The sequence below is a fragment of the Malus sylvestris genome, chromosome 11, assembly GCF_916048215.2.
Source record: "Malus sylvestris chromosome 11, drMalSylv7.2, whole genome shotgun sequence".
Lineage (NCBI taxonomy): Eukaryota > Viridiplantae > Streptophyta > Magnoliopsida > Rosales > Rosaceae > Malus > Malus sylvestris.
In genome coordinates, this window is record NC_062270.1 from 16571607 (window position 1) to 16590040 (window position 18434).

The 18434-nt window shown below is 36.7% G+C and overlaps 1 long non-coding RNA gene across 1 annotated transcript in view; it reads left to right on the top strand.

The window, feature by feature from the left end:
- Positions 1-3402: 3402 nt before the first annotated feature.
- Positions 3403-18434, top strand: part of LOC126588297 (uncharacterized) — a 97693-nt gene continuing 82661 nt past the window's right edge. The window contains exon 1 of the long non-coding RNA XR_007611404.1: positions 3403-3823. This is a non-coding gene — a long non-coding RNA (uncharacterized LOC126588297). The remainder of the gene's footprint in view (positions 3824-18434) is intronic.

The following is an 18434-nucleotide window of genomic DNA, read 5'->3' on the forward strand; positions in this document are numbered from 1 at the left end:
TGAATAATTATATATGCAGATTGCCGTTGTAGGGTTATATATTATTATTATTGAATTCTCAAAAATGCTACTCTTATCACATATTTATGCCATCATCTACTTTTATTATAGAGATGATACGAATGATGATACAAATAAGTGATGAGTGTACCATTAGTCTTGAATTATTGATTAATTTGTTGGCAAGTTATACAGTTGTACATAAATAAGCACAATTGCATATTTATATTTACAAAATTGAAGGATATTTGTACCAAATAATATATTTCTTTTCAAGTTTAGAACATGTATATTATAATTTCTTAAGTTTAGTCACAATTACTTTATTGTAAAAATGGGCGGGTGCTGCCAAGAACAAATCCCACTATGATGTAACGAAGTAATGCATTCATATATCATTTGATTTTGTTCTACAGCTGATGTTGCATAGAGCAATTTCAATCATGGTTTTTGGTAGAGCGACATCGTTAGTTAAATAATTAGTTGTTAGGAGGGATGAAATTGGTGAGGATCAAACCCGCACCAAAAGGTGAGTAACATGATTGTTTTCCACCACTACAAAAAAGAGCCATCTGCAGCAATCATGTTTTTACATTTCAAGTAAAAAGGGGCAGAAAGCTATTAATTTTAGTAGCTTCCCAAAACATTTCCACTCCAACCATACCATCTAATTTAGGGAGTCATAGAAACTTGAACCAATAGAAATAAAGTTTTTATTTGAAAAGTTATTTAAAAAATAGTAACTAAAACTAAGAGCCTTTACGAGCTCATCTTTTCTCCTTATCACCTCACATTTGACTATGTAATTGGGAAATTGACTGCAATTGAGACAGCCATTTATTACCCTTTCTCTTTATTTAAATGAGAAATAGCATATAGAAAAAATCCAATATGAAAAACTATTAAGGTTGCAACATAGAAAAGTGTGGATGGGGGGTGATTGCAAGAAAATTGGGAGATGAGACAACATTAGGGAGGAGGGAGGGGAGTTGGGAGGAGAGTAATCTTTCTTTTCATTTTTAATTTAATTTAACTTTTTTAATATTTTATATCAAATAGATAACTTTATAAACAATTTTTATAAATATTTATGAATTTTTAAACAAAGATTGGATTGAATGTTCTTAATTGGCTAACAAATGTAAACACAAGAATTAAATTGGTCAAATTAAAAACATGTAGACTAAATTAACCTAATAACTAGATCGTAGAAACCATTTTGATATTTAAGCCAAAAAATAAAAGTAAAAATATAGTCCAAAACACCACCATCTCTGACCCCATTCCCCAAACCACACATCCATTGCTCTTTGACATCGTCTCTTTGTGTGTATGTTTTCCATCTCTTTAATTTATTATTCACATCATAAAAAATATATATGCGCTACGTGTGGACGAGGGTTTTCCAAGTTTTAAGGGATTGAAGTCAAACTATAAAGGAATGGACCACAAAATATAACATTTAGGTGATTAGAAAAGTCCTCCATGAGCATGATAAAGATATGTTAGAGGGATTTGCAAAACCCTACTTGGAAGGTGTCATCTACAAAAATCCTCCCACATGTTTGTGAGTAATGCTCATGGTGGGTTTTTCTAATCCCCTCTTTGTTACATTTTGTTGTATATTCCTTCGTAGTTTGATGTAAACCCTTAAAACTTGGAAAAGCTTCAACCAAACATATCCATGGGATTAATTCGATAGTGGTTGATGTGGGGTATCAAATACACACAACAATTCTCATTTCTCACTCCCTAGATTTAGGATTTCTAACGATTTTGCTATCCTAAGAGCATGATAGGGAGTGTGATACGAAATAATATTTTTCCAATCTTCCCTAAATTTTAGTTAGGAGCTTATTTAAAGAGCTGATTGAAGTTGTTTTTAATTGATTATATTTAAGATATAGTAATTCATCTCTTTTCTCTTTGATAATGTTTTTGTGTCACATTACTAATCTCTGCTCTGTCTAAAACCTTAAATCCAAAATGATCAAGGCGAAATCTTGACGGACCTTCTAAAATCCTAAAGCCTCAAAGTCAATCTGGAACTCCATTATATGATTCTTTGAAAAATTAGTTTGAGCACCAGATGGTAATCTTCCCTATATTTTATTTAGTAATACACCCACATTGCAGTAAAATTTGTGGCATATCCAAAATATTTGGTTGGTGTTGGTTTTTTTTTTCTTAAAACCTATGTCTAACTTCGTATTTAATTTGACCTTATACCTTAAAATGAAATAAGGTCATGTTGGTCAATCTAGTAGCCACTATATTGATGGATATGTGAACATGACAAGTACATGACGCAGGACACAACCAACAATCTAAAGCCCAAAAAATTCAATTCTGACAACTAGATAACCCATTGCATGTGAGAGATTATTCACACATATACAACTGTCAACACAACTACTAATTAAGAAAACATTGAAAACTTGGTTATATATGGGTCCCAACCGTTCCAAATGAAAGCCTGGAGAAACTCTATGCATCAACTCTCTCCACGATTTTTTTCACCTTATTGTAATTCTCTGTTATTTCACGATACATTTATTTTCACATTCCAAATTCTTTGTTATTTTACATTCAACATATAAAGATTAGACTACACGCCACCTCTTAAGATATACATTGGTGTCGTTCTCCAAACATTCCTTAAACCGTGTGTGTCGGGGAGGACTATTTTCTGCATGGATGGCCTTGAAAATTTGTTGTGTAATATTATATGAAATCTGAGATTGCATATATAACGCATACATAATTATTACAATATTATAATTCGATCTATTAATGCTTAATTTTGCACATGTGCAAGCTTTTCTGTTCATTTTCTCAGGAGGCTTGAAAGTCAATATATTACCGAAAACGAAATTTCAATATATATCACAGAGAAACATCAGAAGATAAGAATGGAGGGAAAATATTAAAAGATATTCTCCTTACAATTTAAATCTCCACACACATACACACACACACATATATATATATATATATATTAACTTAATATAACAAAGTCGGCCTAGTAAAAAATATGTTTTCCTCCCTTCAAAAAAAAAAAAATGTTTCCTTTTCGAGGAATATGTGTGTGTGATTCACGAAGAGAAATGCTCCAAAGCAATCACAAGCATGCATGCGGTCAACCGTCAAAGATTTTTTTTTCAAACGGCCACCGCTTCTCAGCTCATTAGACTACTCGGAATTCGGGATATATATCGAAACAAAAGGCATTAAAATTAAACAAATAAATTGTGTTTACTTGTGCATTAAGGTTGCTTAATTTCTCGGTAATTTTGTGGAAATCGAACTGCTAGGATACGAACCCTAATGCCCTCCCCTCCCAATGCTTTAAATATCCAACATTATTTCATGGAAAAGCAACAACTTGATCTCTTGTTTTGCCTTTCATTTGTATACAAGTTTAATTAAGCCGATCATTAGCAACTATGTCTTCTAGTAAGAAATTTGATGCAGCAACGGTCCTTTATCCTGGCACGAGACACGGTTCATCGTCCAAGTCGTCTTCTCAGAGTGGCGGAGGCTCAAATCCGCCAAATGGTAAAAGTACTCTAGGAAGGGACAAGAAGTAATCTTGAAAAAACAAGTGAAGAATTATATGTGCAGACTGCTGTAGTAAGTTATATAATACTATTATTGAATTATTGATTAGTTTGTTGGGCAACTATGGGATATACATAATACATTTGTAGATAAACGAGCACAGTTGCGTATTTATATTTGGAAACTTTGAAAGATCTTTGTACCAAGTAATGGCTACAAAAATTTCTTCAAGATAAATAAGCACATTATTTCTTAAAATTGAGTTAGCATTATTTTATTGTGAAAACGGGTGGGTTCTGCGAAGAACAAATCCCACTAGTATGTAACAAAAGAAATAAATTAATATATTCTTTCATTTTGTTCGACAGTTGATGTTTTTTAATTGATTATATTTAACAATCTAGTAATCTATGTGTATTTTTTTTTTATATTGTTTATACCACATTTTAGTTTTGAACCTCAACTATTCCATAGGAAAATATCAAATATGTAAAAGGAAGGGCAAATTATTATCTATATATATATATATGGGTAAGCAATCAGTTATCTATATGAGAAAAGAGATCCGGTTTTTAATTTGATAGGTAAATGACCTTATCTAATACGTGCAACATTTGACCCCGAATGACGAAAATCAATTTCAAAAAGGACATATCTTGCCTTGGTTAAATTAAAAGAAAAACTAATGAAAATGGCTTGAAAACTTTGAGTTTTAACGATAATGACAAAATAAAGGGTAAAGTGTACCAGGATTGATTTTTTAGTGTAAAAATATGATTCTCCGTTAAAGTAAATGGTACCACGAGTTTTTCGTTAAAACTCTCTAAATTAAATAGCCCATGGTTCAAATTTTAAGTTTTAATTTAGCCCAACTTGCTCTAAACACTTTGGCTAAATATGAGTTAAAATCCAAAACTCATTTCTGATCTAAATTTAGCCTAGAATTCTCCCTAGATTAGTGGGGATGGCCCACCATAAATGTGTACACTTTTAGTTTTATATTTATAACTTCATTGAATTTAGCAGCTAAGATCTAATATGATCAAATCCAACAGTAAAAAACAAATCAAACGGTCCAAATTTAAATCTAACGACTAAAATAATTACAAAATATTCTTTAATGTGTTTCATATTCTTACATAGTGTTTCACGAGTTTCACAAGTTTCATAGTGTCAGTTTAGGTGCCTTTTAGTATTTATTAGAATCTAAACATTTTAGGATAAAATATTCATAAAATTAAATTAGGATAGTCAACATGTATTTTTTTTCTTCTAAAAAGTTACTTTAAGAAAAAGAAAATATCTTAAATTCACTATTTAATAATCTCAAACTAAAAATTTAACCGGGAAGGGTTAGAGGAGAAAAATTATTTCTGGGTTAAATAATTTTAGTTTTAACCCAAGGGTTGGAGATGGTCTTAAGGGGCCAATTTCTCTCAAGCTCTTGCACAAGGCTCTTCAATTGGTCAATTTAGGAAGAAACTGGTGGTGAATGGAAACTAGCCACCTAACACTTTTTCGCCATTTTTCATAGATAGAGTTGGTTTTGTAGACATCAAAATTTCGATGGTCAATAATTCAAAGTTTGACCACTTGACTAGACGAAGCTGACTAGGCCAATTCATAGGTCCCACAAGATACACGTGGCATGACAAAGAGAGCAATCAAGAATGAAGCATGTTGACATCTGATATGCAATTAGCAACCTAAATATTGAGCTACTAACTGTACGTTTTAAACTCTCATGCGGAAAGCAAGTGCAAGATCATTCCCATGAGAACTGCACTAATATGTATCTAGGTTATGATTCCTAACAATTTAAATTAATTATTGTTTAACAAAAGCTATCAAATATGCACATAACGGATTCAACAAAATAGATTGAGATGTCTTAAATTAAAAATATATAAAAACACAATATAAATAAAGTAGGCAAAGAAGAGTAATTGGCAATAAGGGTTTTGAACACGATGATTGAGTGGTTAGAACATGGTATCTATTCCGGTTATTTGTCAACTTAAAGACATGGTATTTACTCTTTAAGCTATTGATTTCACCAAACAACAAGTTAGGCATGAATTTCTGTACTAACTTTTTTCTTTCTCAAAGTATGTAGCAAGGTATCTAATAAGTTACACTCCGAGAAAGCATAATACAACAAAAATCGACAAACACATGAATCCTAGAACATGGTATCTATTCCGGTTATTTATGATAATTAATACCAAGAACCCTAAACTAGTTCTCTTGTTACGCGGCATAAGTACAAGACTCGATCATCCAAATTTACTTTTGTAACGAACTCCATTATAAGGCTATTCTATGGTGATCAAGTATTGAAATTAAAATAGTAATTAATCATCAACAAATTGTCTCGAGGAAATATGATTAGGCTTCAACGAAGTCCCAACTATGATTAGGACTTCAACCAAGTCCCAACTCTGATCCTTCTTCTCTCTCCCTTTCTGCCGTGGCTGCCTCCTCCTCTTTAGTTCCTGCTCTCTTTTTTATTCCCTTCTTTTTCTGTTTTTTTGCACCGCAGCCCTGCTGCTCATCGACCAGGGATATACTTCCCTTTTCACTTGTAACCGACGAAGACTAAAAGCCTTCATCTTTCCTTTCTCTCCTAATAAGCTTAAAAGTCCCATTATATCAAAAAAGGCTTTTTTAATTATTTGCTTCTAGACATTTTGGCTTCTTCCAACTAGTTAAAACTCCTAATAAATAAGAATGTTAACTCCCCTTTAATCTGTCAAGTGGTAGAAAACTTTCATTCGTGCACAGCCCGACCTTCTAGAAAAATGATATTCACGAACCGTAAAATCCTACGGAAAATACACATCCACAGCTTTCCAAGTATATGTGGCACATATCCTAATTCTTTCCTAGTCATTACAGTTTAATCCACGAACTCAGCTGATCAGCACATGCTATGCTGATGACATAGAATTGTAAAAACGATCTTAGTCTCAATGCTTTTTTTTTAGTTCATTTTCCACTCTTTGCTTGTTACAACTTACAAAACACAAGTAGAATGTAAAATATATATAAAAGAACAAAACAAAGGTGTAAACAAGGAAAATTATTAGGTATATAATAACGAATTTATGAGAACAACAACATTTGAGACATCCCTCAAACATTTGAGACATTTGATTGGGGATCCTAAACTAATACTCAATCCCTTGCCTACAAATACTAGGCTCACTTTCAAGAGATGAAGATCAGATAAACGAAGCAAGTCCAAACCTTTGGAGAAAACAAGAAAGTTCTTTGGCCAAAGCAAACACAAAAAACACTCATGTTCTATATCAAGCTCGTGGAGAATCAACAAGTACAACAAATACATGTGCCGGTTCATCCACACTAAAGCTGAAGACCACCCACCACTTGAAACCACTCGTTGTCCCGTTTTGTTCAAGATCAAGCCTAGATTGCCCTTTAAGAAATCTCATTCCGATTCAAGATCAAGTGCTTGGCACCCTTGGATCAATTATCAAGATTGGATATCGAATCAGAGGAATATTCTTGCAAAGATTAAACCCCAGAGATTGGTACACTGTCCTTGTTTACAAGTTTGGAGGGCAAGATTTTGTCTTTAATCCATGACCCTTCTATAAGAGTAACTTATATTTGAGTGTCATAAAACCATAGTGTAATATATAAAGGAAAAGGATTGTATTTCGTATGGATTTAGTAGTATGGCATGTGATAAAAAAATTTACCACCTGCAAAAGTAGGAATAAAAACACTTAAAAATACTTGCAAAAGAACACAATAGTTGTAGTATAAATGGCTCACTTAAGGTCGTTTCCACAAGGATTGAATGAATAATTTGTATTTAAACTAATTCTTAATTAACTATTTAAAACAAAGTTTCGAAAACGTTGATTCTATGACTAGAATATTAAAAACGGATTTTAAAATAAAAAAAGAAGAAATTAGGTTCTCATCCTTACTTTTGCTACTCCATTGATAAAAACCTTATTCCTTTTCAATTTTTGATCAAGGTCCTTGGTATTAATAGCATCATTAATTATTTCAATAATAAAATATTTTTATTTCTAAATATATTCATTTAATGTTAAAAATGTTACAATTAGTATATTTATATTTATGGCTAAATTTTTTATCATATATTTTTATTTTTAGTTTGTACCCATTTTTAATTTGTACCAATTTTCTTTTCAGTTTTAATTTGTAACCATATATTAATTTATTTTTGTGCCCATACTTTTAAAGTTTTATTTGTATTTGTACCCATTCATGTAATTTTTTCAAATTTTTAATCTTAAAATATACTCATTCTTAAATATATCAATTTGTTATACGTAAAATGTACCATTTTTTTTATATATAAAATCTATTCAATTTTTTTCTAATCCATTTTTAAACTTATATGGGTACATTCTTTTTTCTTTGATTTGAGAATGTATCCATGTTAAGCTTAATCGAAGAAATTTACTAATATTATTAAGCCTAATATCTTTTTTTTTTGTTTTTTTTTTGTTTTGTGATTTTGAAGAATGTACCCATGTTTTGATACAATAATTAATTGGTTAATTTTGATGAATGTACCCATGTTTATACAAACACACACACACACACACACAATAGTATATTTATATTTTAATATTTTTATTCCCACAAATTATGATTTTTTTATTTAAAATCTCATTAATATAAACAAATATAAATATAAATTTTTAATTAAAAAAATAGTAACGTACATAGAAATAAATTATCACATTAATTTCAGGGACTTGGATTAAAAATTGAAAATCAATAAGGTTTCAATTAAAGAATATTCATAGATAGGGACTGCATCCAAAGTCTCCCTTAAAAAAATTAAAGAAACCAATTTGAAGGGGAACAATCTTAGAAAATAATGATAAAAGAACAATAGGGTTTCGCCATCACCTTAACAATCCTATGTAGTTTTACTAATTACTTATGAATCACCCATGCAACTTTGTGTAGACATGTAAATTTTTTTGCATGCAAATGATGCATCACAAAGCTCCATGTGGCATATGACTCATCACAAATGGACAAATCATCAAAGACATGTGGCACAAATCAAGCAAAGGAAGTACAAAACCTTCCCAAAAGTCGGCAAAAGGGAAGAAATCTCCTTAAATTGGCAAGGGGCCCAAATTGATCCCAAAACCGAAAAGAAAGCTAACACATCTTCACAAAACAAGCAAGAATTGAAGATTGCTCGCAAAATAAGCAAGAAAGCCTTATAGATTTCGGCCAAGCAAGGGAAAATGGCTGAAATGAAGAGACAAAACATGCCTAAATTCTCCCATGGACGAATCAAGACACAGATCAAAGCCAAATCCATCCAAAGGCAAGCTTTGAGAGGTCTATAAATACAAGGTTCTCAGAAAAGTATAAAGGTTGACAATTTCTACATTCAAGGCCAAAATTCTCATATTAAGAAGAACATCTGCCAAATCTTTGAAGACTAATACGCTGCCAAAGCTCTCAACGAACGCACAACCAAAGATGAAGCTTTATTTCTACCAAAGCCGAAGCATTCCCTTGAAGAATCAACAAGCACTTGTGCCGATTCCTTCAAGACTTTGTTGCAAGCTTAAAACTTGTAATGACGTTCGATTCAATATCAAGTCGCCAAGACCCTTGAATCAACAAAGTCCTACATCAACTCTACCTTTGCCACGACTTTGAGGTGAAGACCATCCACGCATTGTTTCAAGCTTAAAACTTGAAGCAATCGTTCAACCGTTCGTCCAAAATCAAGTCATCACGACCCTTGGATAGACAACCTATGCATCTACATCAAATTTGAAGATTGAATCAGAGGAAAGTTGTAAATAGAGATTGTAACCTTACAAATTCATCAATACAGATCTACTTTGTACACGTGTTCATGTTTTATTCGATACAAATTTTCGTGTTTACAAATTTGGCACGCCTACTGGAACGTCTTTAAATCCACAAGAAAGACACATGGCATCAAGAAAGGATCAAGCTGTTCCCACAACCAACGCGAAGAACAAGAACATCCTTGCCATAAATGGTGGCACTTTAGGCGTCACAACCCGAAGAAAGGCAAGAGCTCTCTCTACCATGCCTTCCACCCCTACATCAAACCTGCTGAAGGAGTAAGAGCACTCGAGGCACAAGCTTATGATCACCTTGGCCTTGCTAAGGGCGCCACGAGAAGAAAGCCCGATAAGGTACTCCGATTCTTTGACTTCCGATGCCGACTTAAGCAGCAACTCGTATTTTGTAGCCATGTAAGTTATGACTACTGGTGCGACTTCAATCGAGGAATAGCTAGCTCAAATGAATGAAGTAATTGCAAGGCTGACAAGGACCATGAAGGAAAATGACTTACAAATTGCCACATTCGTTAACTGTCTGGAGGCGCAGCATGATGAAAAAGCTGACCACGACACAAAGGTTGATCCACCAAAGAACGAAACTGACGAGGAAGCGGAGCCGTTGCTAGAGAAAGCCAAGGAAAAGCTCGAGGTAGACCGAGCTACAACACTCATGGGATCTCTCTCTATCTAATAGCTGCAAGAGATGATCACCAGCACGATCAAGGCACAGTACGAAATAAGCTTACATGACTCTGTGCTGTACTCAAAGCCATACTCCAAGAAGATTGATGCCTTGAGGATGCCAAGGGGTTATCGATTACCAAAATTCATGCAATTCGATGGAAACAGTAATTCTAAATAACATATTGCCCATTTCATAGAAACTTGCAACAATTATAGGATGGAGGGAGACTACTTGGTTAAGTAGTTTGTGCGCTCACTAAAAGGTAACGCTTTTGACTGGTATACGAACCTCGAGCCCAAGTCCATCAACAACTGGGATCAGGTGGAAAGAGAATTCCTCAACCACTTCAACAACACCATCGCACCGTAAACATGCTGAAGCTGACAAGTACAAAGTAGTGAATAGATGAACTTATCATTGACTACATCAATAGATGTCGTTCATTAAGTTTGGATTGCAAAGATAGGCTTTCTGAAACCTCCGCAATTGAGATGTGCGTTCAAGGCATGCACTGAGGGTTACATTACATCCTTCAAGGCATAAAACCGAGAACATTTGAGGAGCTGGCAGCTCATTCCCACGACATGCGTCTTAGTATCGCCAATCATGGGAAGAAGAAGCAGATAACCACTTCAAGAAATATAAGATGTTCGCTCTAAATGTAGATAAGACTGGGAAGAAGCCCGCCAATGAAGCTTTTACCATGAATACTACCCTCATCATAACCTCCTCTGCACCCATCAAAATCTCCTCCAAGAACAAAACAAAGGAGAATAAGAGAGGTGGGCTTTCTTGCACCCAAGACAGGTACAAAAACACCTTGAGGGAGCTAAAGCAGAAGACGTACCCTTTTCCTGACTCTAACGTGGCTGCAATGTTATATGACTTGTAGGAAATTAAGGTGATTGAGTTACCTGAATGCAAGTACCCTGAAAAGATGAATCGCATTAACAATCCTAGGTACTGTAAATACCATCGTATTGTAAGTCATCCTGTCGGTACGCGCTTTGTCCTCAAGTAGCTCATGAAGCTAGCACAACAAGGGCATATTAAGCTTGACCTTGAAGACACAGCTGCAACACATACTACTACAATTGCGTTGGATTCTTCGATCCCGTGCTTCTCCAAGTAACGCCGAACCACTCTCGGCCATGCTTAAGCTACACGACATCTTCTGCACAACCATCACTGGGGCAAGCTACCAAAATGCACCTACCGATGATGAAGAAGGGTGGACATGATGCGATGAAAGTTAAGCACTCAAATTAAACCCTCTTGTTGTGAAATTGTAGTATAAATGCAAGTAAGGATCGTTCTAAACCGGGGATTAGGAGGGCTTGCTAAAACCTCTAAACTAACTCAAAGACATAAAAATAAAGTTAAAAACGTTTGAATAGACTCAAGGGACTCAAAACAGATTCTAAAGACGCAAAACAACTTAAATACACTCAAAATTGCCTAAAAACACATACTGGGCAGATTTGACTCTAACACAACTTTGGATGAATTTAGTGTTTTGGTTTGAATCAAAACACTCAAAAACACTAACGAAATAAAACTTTAACACTTTGAAACAACAAAGTAAAAGGGGGATTTTGGTTTTGACGAATTCGAAATAAACAAGCAAGTTATAAAACTAGGCAAATTATAAAATGAATTTGAGAAATAAAATGATGGATGGATTAGTTAGAGGTTCGTTCTTCACACATGACACACTTGTACATGAATCGATTTCCAATTGCTTTTCAATAAACTATAATGCTCAACACCCCAGATTAACCGTGATGCACAAATTAACCCTCAGATTTTCCTTTACTCATTGAATTGGATGAATGCATGCGACAACCCAAATCATTCTCTAAAAGTCCCCTATATGAATGCATAATAGAGACACAATCAGAGATCATTACGTTCAATGAAAATCATAAGTGTTGACGAGGCAATTATAACTATGAATGCATGATACAATTGCCAAGAATTCAATTAACGCGATTGTGATAAACAACCTTCACTACTCATGAATATAAACTTGTAACGATTTGGTGAAACTCATTTATATTCTAGCATCTAATTCATGCATGAAAACTAAGTATGCATCCTTAATAAACATACAAGAATTAGTTATGAAAAAAATAGATAATTGAATTGCAATCACAACTTATCAAATCACAATTGGAAGAAATCAATTGAAATCTCAAGCATGTTCATGGGTTCAAACTTCCCCCTAACTAAATAGGGGTTTAGCCACTCATAATTGTAACAAAATTAGAAAATAACAAAGTAGACATTGAAAGCAAGAACGAAGTACACCTAAAACGCCCCAAAGTTCCAAACTTGAAACGCCAAGGACCTTTGTTTTCACCACCTTGTTGTAGCACAAGTGTCTAGGATGTGTTTGGTAATGAGTAGTGTTTGGTAATGAGTAGATGTAATGGGTGTAGTGGGTGGATGTTTGGTAATGAGTTGATGTAATGGGTGTAGTGGGTTGTGGTAATGAGTGGATGTAATGGGTGAAGTGGGTGGATGTTTGGTAATGAGTGGATGTAATGGGTGTAGTGGATGAATGTTTGGTAATGAGTAGTGTTTGGTAATGAGTGGATGTAATGGGTGTAGTGGGTGGATGTTTGGAGAATGGATGTGTTGGGTGAAATGAGTGGATGTAGTGGTAGGTGAATGTGTTGGGTGAAATGAGTGGATGTAGTGGTAGGTGAATGGATGTGTTGGGTGAAATGAGTGGATGTAGTGGTAGGTGAATGGATGTGTTGGGTGAAATGAGTGTGCTAAAATGGTTATTTATAGGGAGAGGATGATGCACAAACTTCAAATTTCGTCCATTCCTTTTGCTCCAACCATATGCCATCCATTCCATGCCTATGATGCAATTAACTTCACTGATGAAGACTTGCTCTTAGGGTCAAAGCCTCACAACCATCATCTCTTCATCTCTGGTTACGTGAGAGAGAACAAAATCAACCGTATGCTTGTGGATGATGGGTCAGCCATAAACATCGTGCGAAAGTCAACAATAACCATAATCAGCATCAAGGTGGATGAACTATGCAGAAACCGTTTGCTAATCCAATGTTTTAAACAAGGAGGAATAGAAGCAATGAGCATGATCCGAGCGGAGATAACCATTGACGAACTCAAATCAAGCACGCTATTCCATGTGATTAATGCAAGAACTTCCTATAACTTGCTTTTAAAAAGGCCTTGGATCCACGAGAATAGAGTGGTGCCGTCTAATCTTCATCAATGCTTGAAATTCTATCGAGAAGAAATAAAGGTGATATAAGGCGACACCAAGCCATTCACCGAAGCTGAATCACACTTTGTGGATGGCAAGTTCTACATAGATGAAGAAATGATGCCAGAAGTTCTTCCAAAGAAGATCAAATCCATAGGCAAAGCCGTACCTGAAAAGAAGGAGTGGCGTCCAAGACGCAAGAAGGGGAAGTTGTGCCATTTTCAAGCAAAAACGATGATGAGCTTGCTAAATCCACAACAATCAAAGGGAATGTAACGCCCTCAAAAGGACCAAACACACTTGTCTTATGATACATCCTAATGTCAAGAAGAAAGAATAGGCCAACCCCATTCAAAACTGGAACAAGCAAAGCTGACACACAACTGCATAAGGATGATGTAAAGCTACTCAAGACAAATGCAGTTTTACCTCTGGCACAGCTAGGCAACGCTAAAGCTTCAAAACCACTATAAGGTTTTGTAAAACCCCTACCAAAAGGGGCAGAACCAAGCTTTCTTCCAACCAAGAGGACCAAAGATGGTTTCGACCCAAATGCCTACAAGCTCATGTCAAACGCTAGGTATGATTTCGCCTCCTCTTCTAATCTTGGAAAGAAGAATGCAAACACCGTCAACAACAAAGAATGTGACCTCACCGAGCCTCAAAAGAAGTTAACGGAGCATGGTTACGGAGTTGACAACAACAAAGCTGGACTTGGCTTCGCACCAAATACACCCGTGAAGATTTCAAGCAAAGAAAAAAATGTTAGCACTCAACACATCAGTGTGAGTGTTAAAAAAAATCAAGAGAGCCTAAACCCTCAACTTGAACGTCAGTCTTTGATAGGCTGAATCGTTCAAAACCTAGAATTTCGGTACTTGATCGCACTGGTGGTCAAGACCAAACTTCCATCTTCAAGTTGCTTAACACGCCAACACCCCAAAGCTCTATTTTCTAAAGGTTGTCAAAACTTAAGAAACAAAGCAACACAGCTAGCTCTCATCCACGACGGTTGGCCTTGGAAAGGCTTGAAGAAACCAAACAGCATTCTAGAAAGAAGAAGATAACGCCAAAAGAAGAAATGCTCGATGGTCTCAATTCTTTCAAGGATGAAGGGCCAAGCAACCTTGGAAGTTGACACAAAACGACAACTGACGGTAAAGAGGCACACCATCATCCACACTGGCCAATCTTCACGCCAACAAGCCCAAGAGGACGACACTGAAGAGGAGGTCCAAGATGTCTTCCACATAACAATCCAAAAAGACAAAGAAGATGAAATCCTCAAGGAATACGTCACTACTGTGCCACCACAGCTCGAGGATGGGGGGTAAGCCACGGTTGATGATCTCAAGGAGCTCAACTTATACACAAATAAGGAACCGAAGCCTATCTTCGTAAGTGCACTACTAAGTTCGTATGAGATCAATGAGTACTACCAACTATTATTGGAGTATAAAGATGTCTTTGCTTGGACCTACAAAGAAATGCCCAGCCTTGACCCTACTATCCTCGTGCATCATCTTGCAGTCAAGCCTGGAACGTGACCGATAAAGCAAACTCAAAAGCGCTATCGATCCGAGCTTATCCCACAAATTGAGGCCAAGATTGACGAGCTAGTCGAACCAGGCTTCATTGGAGAGGTGCAATACCCTAAATGAATCTTCAACATCGTCATTATCCTTAAGAAATCTGGACAAATACATGTTTGCATAAACTTCCAATACCTTAACGATGCTTGACTGAAGGATGACTTTCCCTTGCCAATCATCAAAATCATGGTGGACACAACCACTGGCCACGAGGCACTATCATTCATGGACGGCTCCTCTGGCTACAATCAAATATGCATAGCTCTCGAAGACGAGGAACTAACAGCCTTTCTCATTCTAAAAGGTATCTACTGCTACAAGGTAATGCCCTTTGGCTTGAAGAGCGCTGGGGCTACATATCAACGTGCAGTGCAGAAGATCTTCAACGACATGCTACACAAAAACGTAGAATGTTACGTAAACGACGTAGTTGTCAAGACCAAGAAGATATCCAATCACTTGAAGGATATAAAAATAATGTTCGACAAACTACGACACTACAACCTTAAGATGAACCCGCTGAAGTGTGCATTTGGCTTCACCTCTGGGAAGTTCCTTGGCTTCATTATCAAGCACCGTGGCATTGAAGTGAACCAATCGAAGATTTAGGCCATTCAAAGCATGCCCGAGCTAAGGAATCTACACGAGCTGAAAAGTCTATAAGGACGGCTAGCCGTCATTAGGCGCTTCATCTCTAACCTTCCTAGACATTGCCAACCCTTCAGTCGACTCATGAAGAAGGACACTCCATTCATATGGGATAACCTCTGTCGCAATGCCTTCGAAAGCATAAAAAGGTACCTGGCAAGCCCACCTATCTTAGGAGCACCTGTGACTAGAAAACTGCTCATCTTATACATTGCCGAAGAAGAGGGTTCCATTTGATCACTCTTGGCACAAGAAAATGAAGACCAAAAAGAAATAGCACTCTACTATCTAAGTAGAACTCTCACTGATGACGAGCTCCACTACTCACAAATCGAGAAGATGTGCCTTGCCTTAGTCTTCATCGTCCAAAAGCTAATACACTACATGCATGCTTATGCCATCCACTTGGTTGTAAAGCTGACCCAATCAAGTATGTTATGTCCAAACCCGTTATGACTGGGTGACTAGCTAAATATCCCAACTAAAACCGTCACGAGACAAGCACTAGTAGACTTCCTTGCTGACCATCTAATCCCAGCCTATTAGAAAATATAGGATGACTTGCCTAATGAGGAGGTGTTCTACATTGACATCTTCCCGACATGGACAATGTTCTTCGATGGATCCACACGAGCAAACGGAACGGGGGTAGGAGTAGTATTCATGTCACCATAAAGACAAGTACTGCCCTATTCCTTCCGACTAAGCAAGCTATGCTCTAACAACGTCACTGAGTACCAAGCATTGATCATTGGTCTCTAAATGGCGATCGACATGGAAATCACAACGTTAAAAGTGTATGGCGACTCCAAGCTCATAATCAATCAACTCTTGACTGAATATGAAGTGAGGAACGATGATCTCGTCCCATACTTCCGGTTAGCAACTCAACTACTACAAAAGTTTGATGTTGTGACGCTAGAACATGTGCCAAGAAAAGAAAATCAAATGGCGAACACTCTTGCTAACTTAGCCTCAAGTACGGCGCTAGGAGAAGACGAAGCTGCAGAAGTACCAATTTGCCAAAGATAGGTGATCCTACTCATCACTGAAATGCTACTAGATGACATAAACGTCATCTCAGTACTTCCAGTTGACACTGAAGATTGGAGACAGCCGCTGATCGACTACTTTAACCATGGAAAGCTTTTGGACGATCCTAGACACTGCTTTGAAATACGACAATGAGCACCTTGCTTCCTCTACTATAAAGGAATACTCTACCGACGCTTTTTTGAAGGTGTACTTCTAAGATGCCTAGGTGAGGAAGAAGTTAATCAAGCCATGGAAGAAGCACACTCAGGCATATGCAGAACGCATCAGTCTGGACCAAAGCTACACTTCTAGCTTAAAAGAATAGGCTATTACTAGCCAAGCATGGTGAAAGATTGCCTAGAATACGCCAAAAGATGCCAAACCTACCAATTCCACGCCAACTTCATACATCAACTGCCTAAGCCATTACACTTTACTGTTGCTTCATGGCTATTTGATGCATAATGATTGGACATCATGAGACCAATCACACCAAAATCATATGTAGGAGAAGCTTACATCCTAGCTGCAACATATTACTTCTCCAAGTAGGCTGAAGCCGTACCTTTAAGGGAGTCAAGAAAGAAACTGTCGTCCGTTTCACCAAGAAACATATCATCCACTGATATGGTGTTCCACACTACATCATCATTGACAGCGAAAAATAGTTCTCCAACTGACTCATGGATGAGCTATGCAAGAAATACAAGTTCAAGCAGCACAAGTCCTCCATGTATCATGTTTCGGCCAACGGTCTTACGGAAGCATTCAACAAAATGTTATGCAACCTCCTAAAGAAGGTAATCGGCCGAACAAATGGAGACTGGCACAAAAGAATAAACGAAGCACTTTGGGCTTATAGGACGGCACATAGAACTCCTACCCAGCTACGTCTTATTTTTTCGTATATGGTGTGGAAGTTGTTCTGCCACTCAAGAGTCAAATCCTCTTACTAAGGATGGTTATACAAGAAGGCTTGACTGAAGAGGAAAATGCAAAGCTACTACTTCAAGAGTTGGAAGCACTCGACGAAATGAAGCTTGAAGCTTAACAACACTTGGAATGTTACCAAGCACGGTTATCCAAGGCATTTAACAAGAAGGTCCACCCAAGGTCTTTCCAAACTGGAGATCTTGTCTTGGCGTTACGAAGGCCTATCATCACAACTCATAAGAAAAAAAGCAAGTTCACATCAAAGTGGGATGGACCTTGCGTAATACAAGAGGTTTACACCAATGGTGCCTACCTAATCATGGTAGAAGACGGCTTGATATCGGCCTCATCAACGACAGATTCCTAAAGCGCTATTATCCCTAAACCAAACAAACAACTGCTCCTCGCCTACATGAGCCTAAATTGCACACAGCAACAATACTTTTTGTTCACACGAGCTTAAAAGGTGACACCCAATGCTCATCGCCAACATGAACCTAAATTGCACAAGGCAATAATGCCCCTTGTTCGTACGAGCTTAAAAGGTGACACCCGATGCTCTTTGCCTGCATGAGCCTAAACTACACACAACACAAAGCTCCTTACCTGCACGAGCCTAAACTGCACATGGCAACAATGCTCCTTGTTCATACGAGCTTAAAAGGCGACACTCAATGCTCTTGGCTCGCAAGAGCATAAACTGCGTACGATAAAATCACCATTGAAACTGTCAAAACCACCATAAAAAATCCATCACTCCTTTGAACTACGTCATGACTTGATCAACCGAGGGTACGTAGGCAACTTGAAAATTCAAAACTTTAAATACAGTCACATCATCAACAAAAACACAAACACTTTGAAGAATAAAGAGAAAA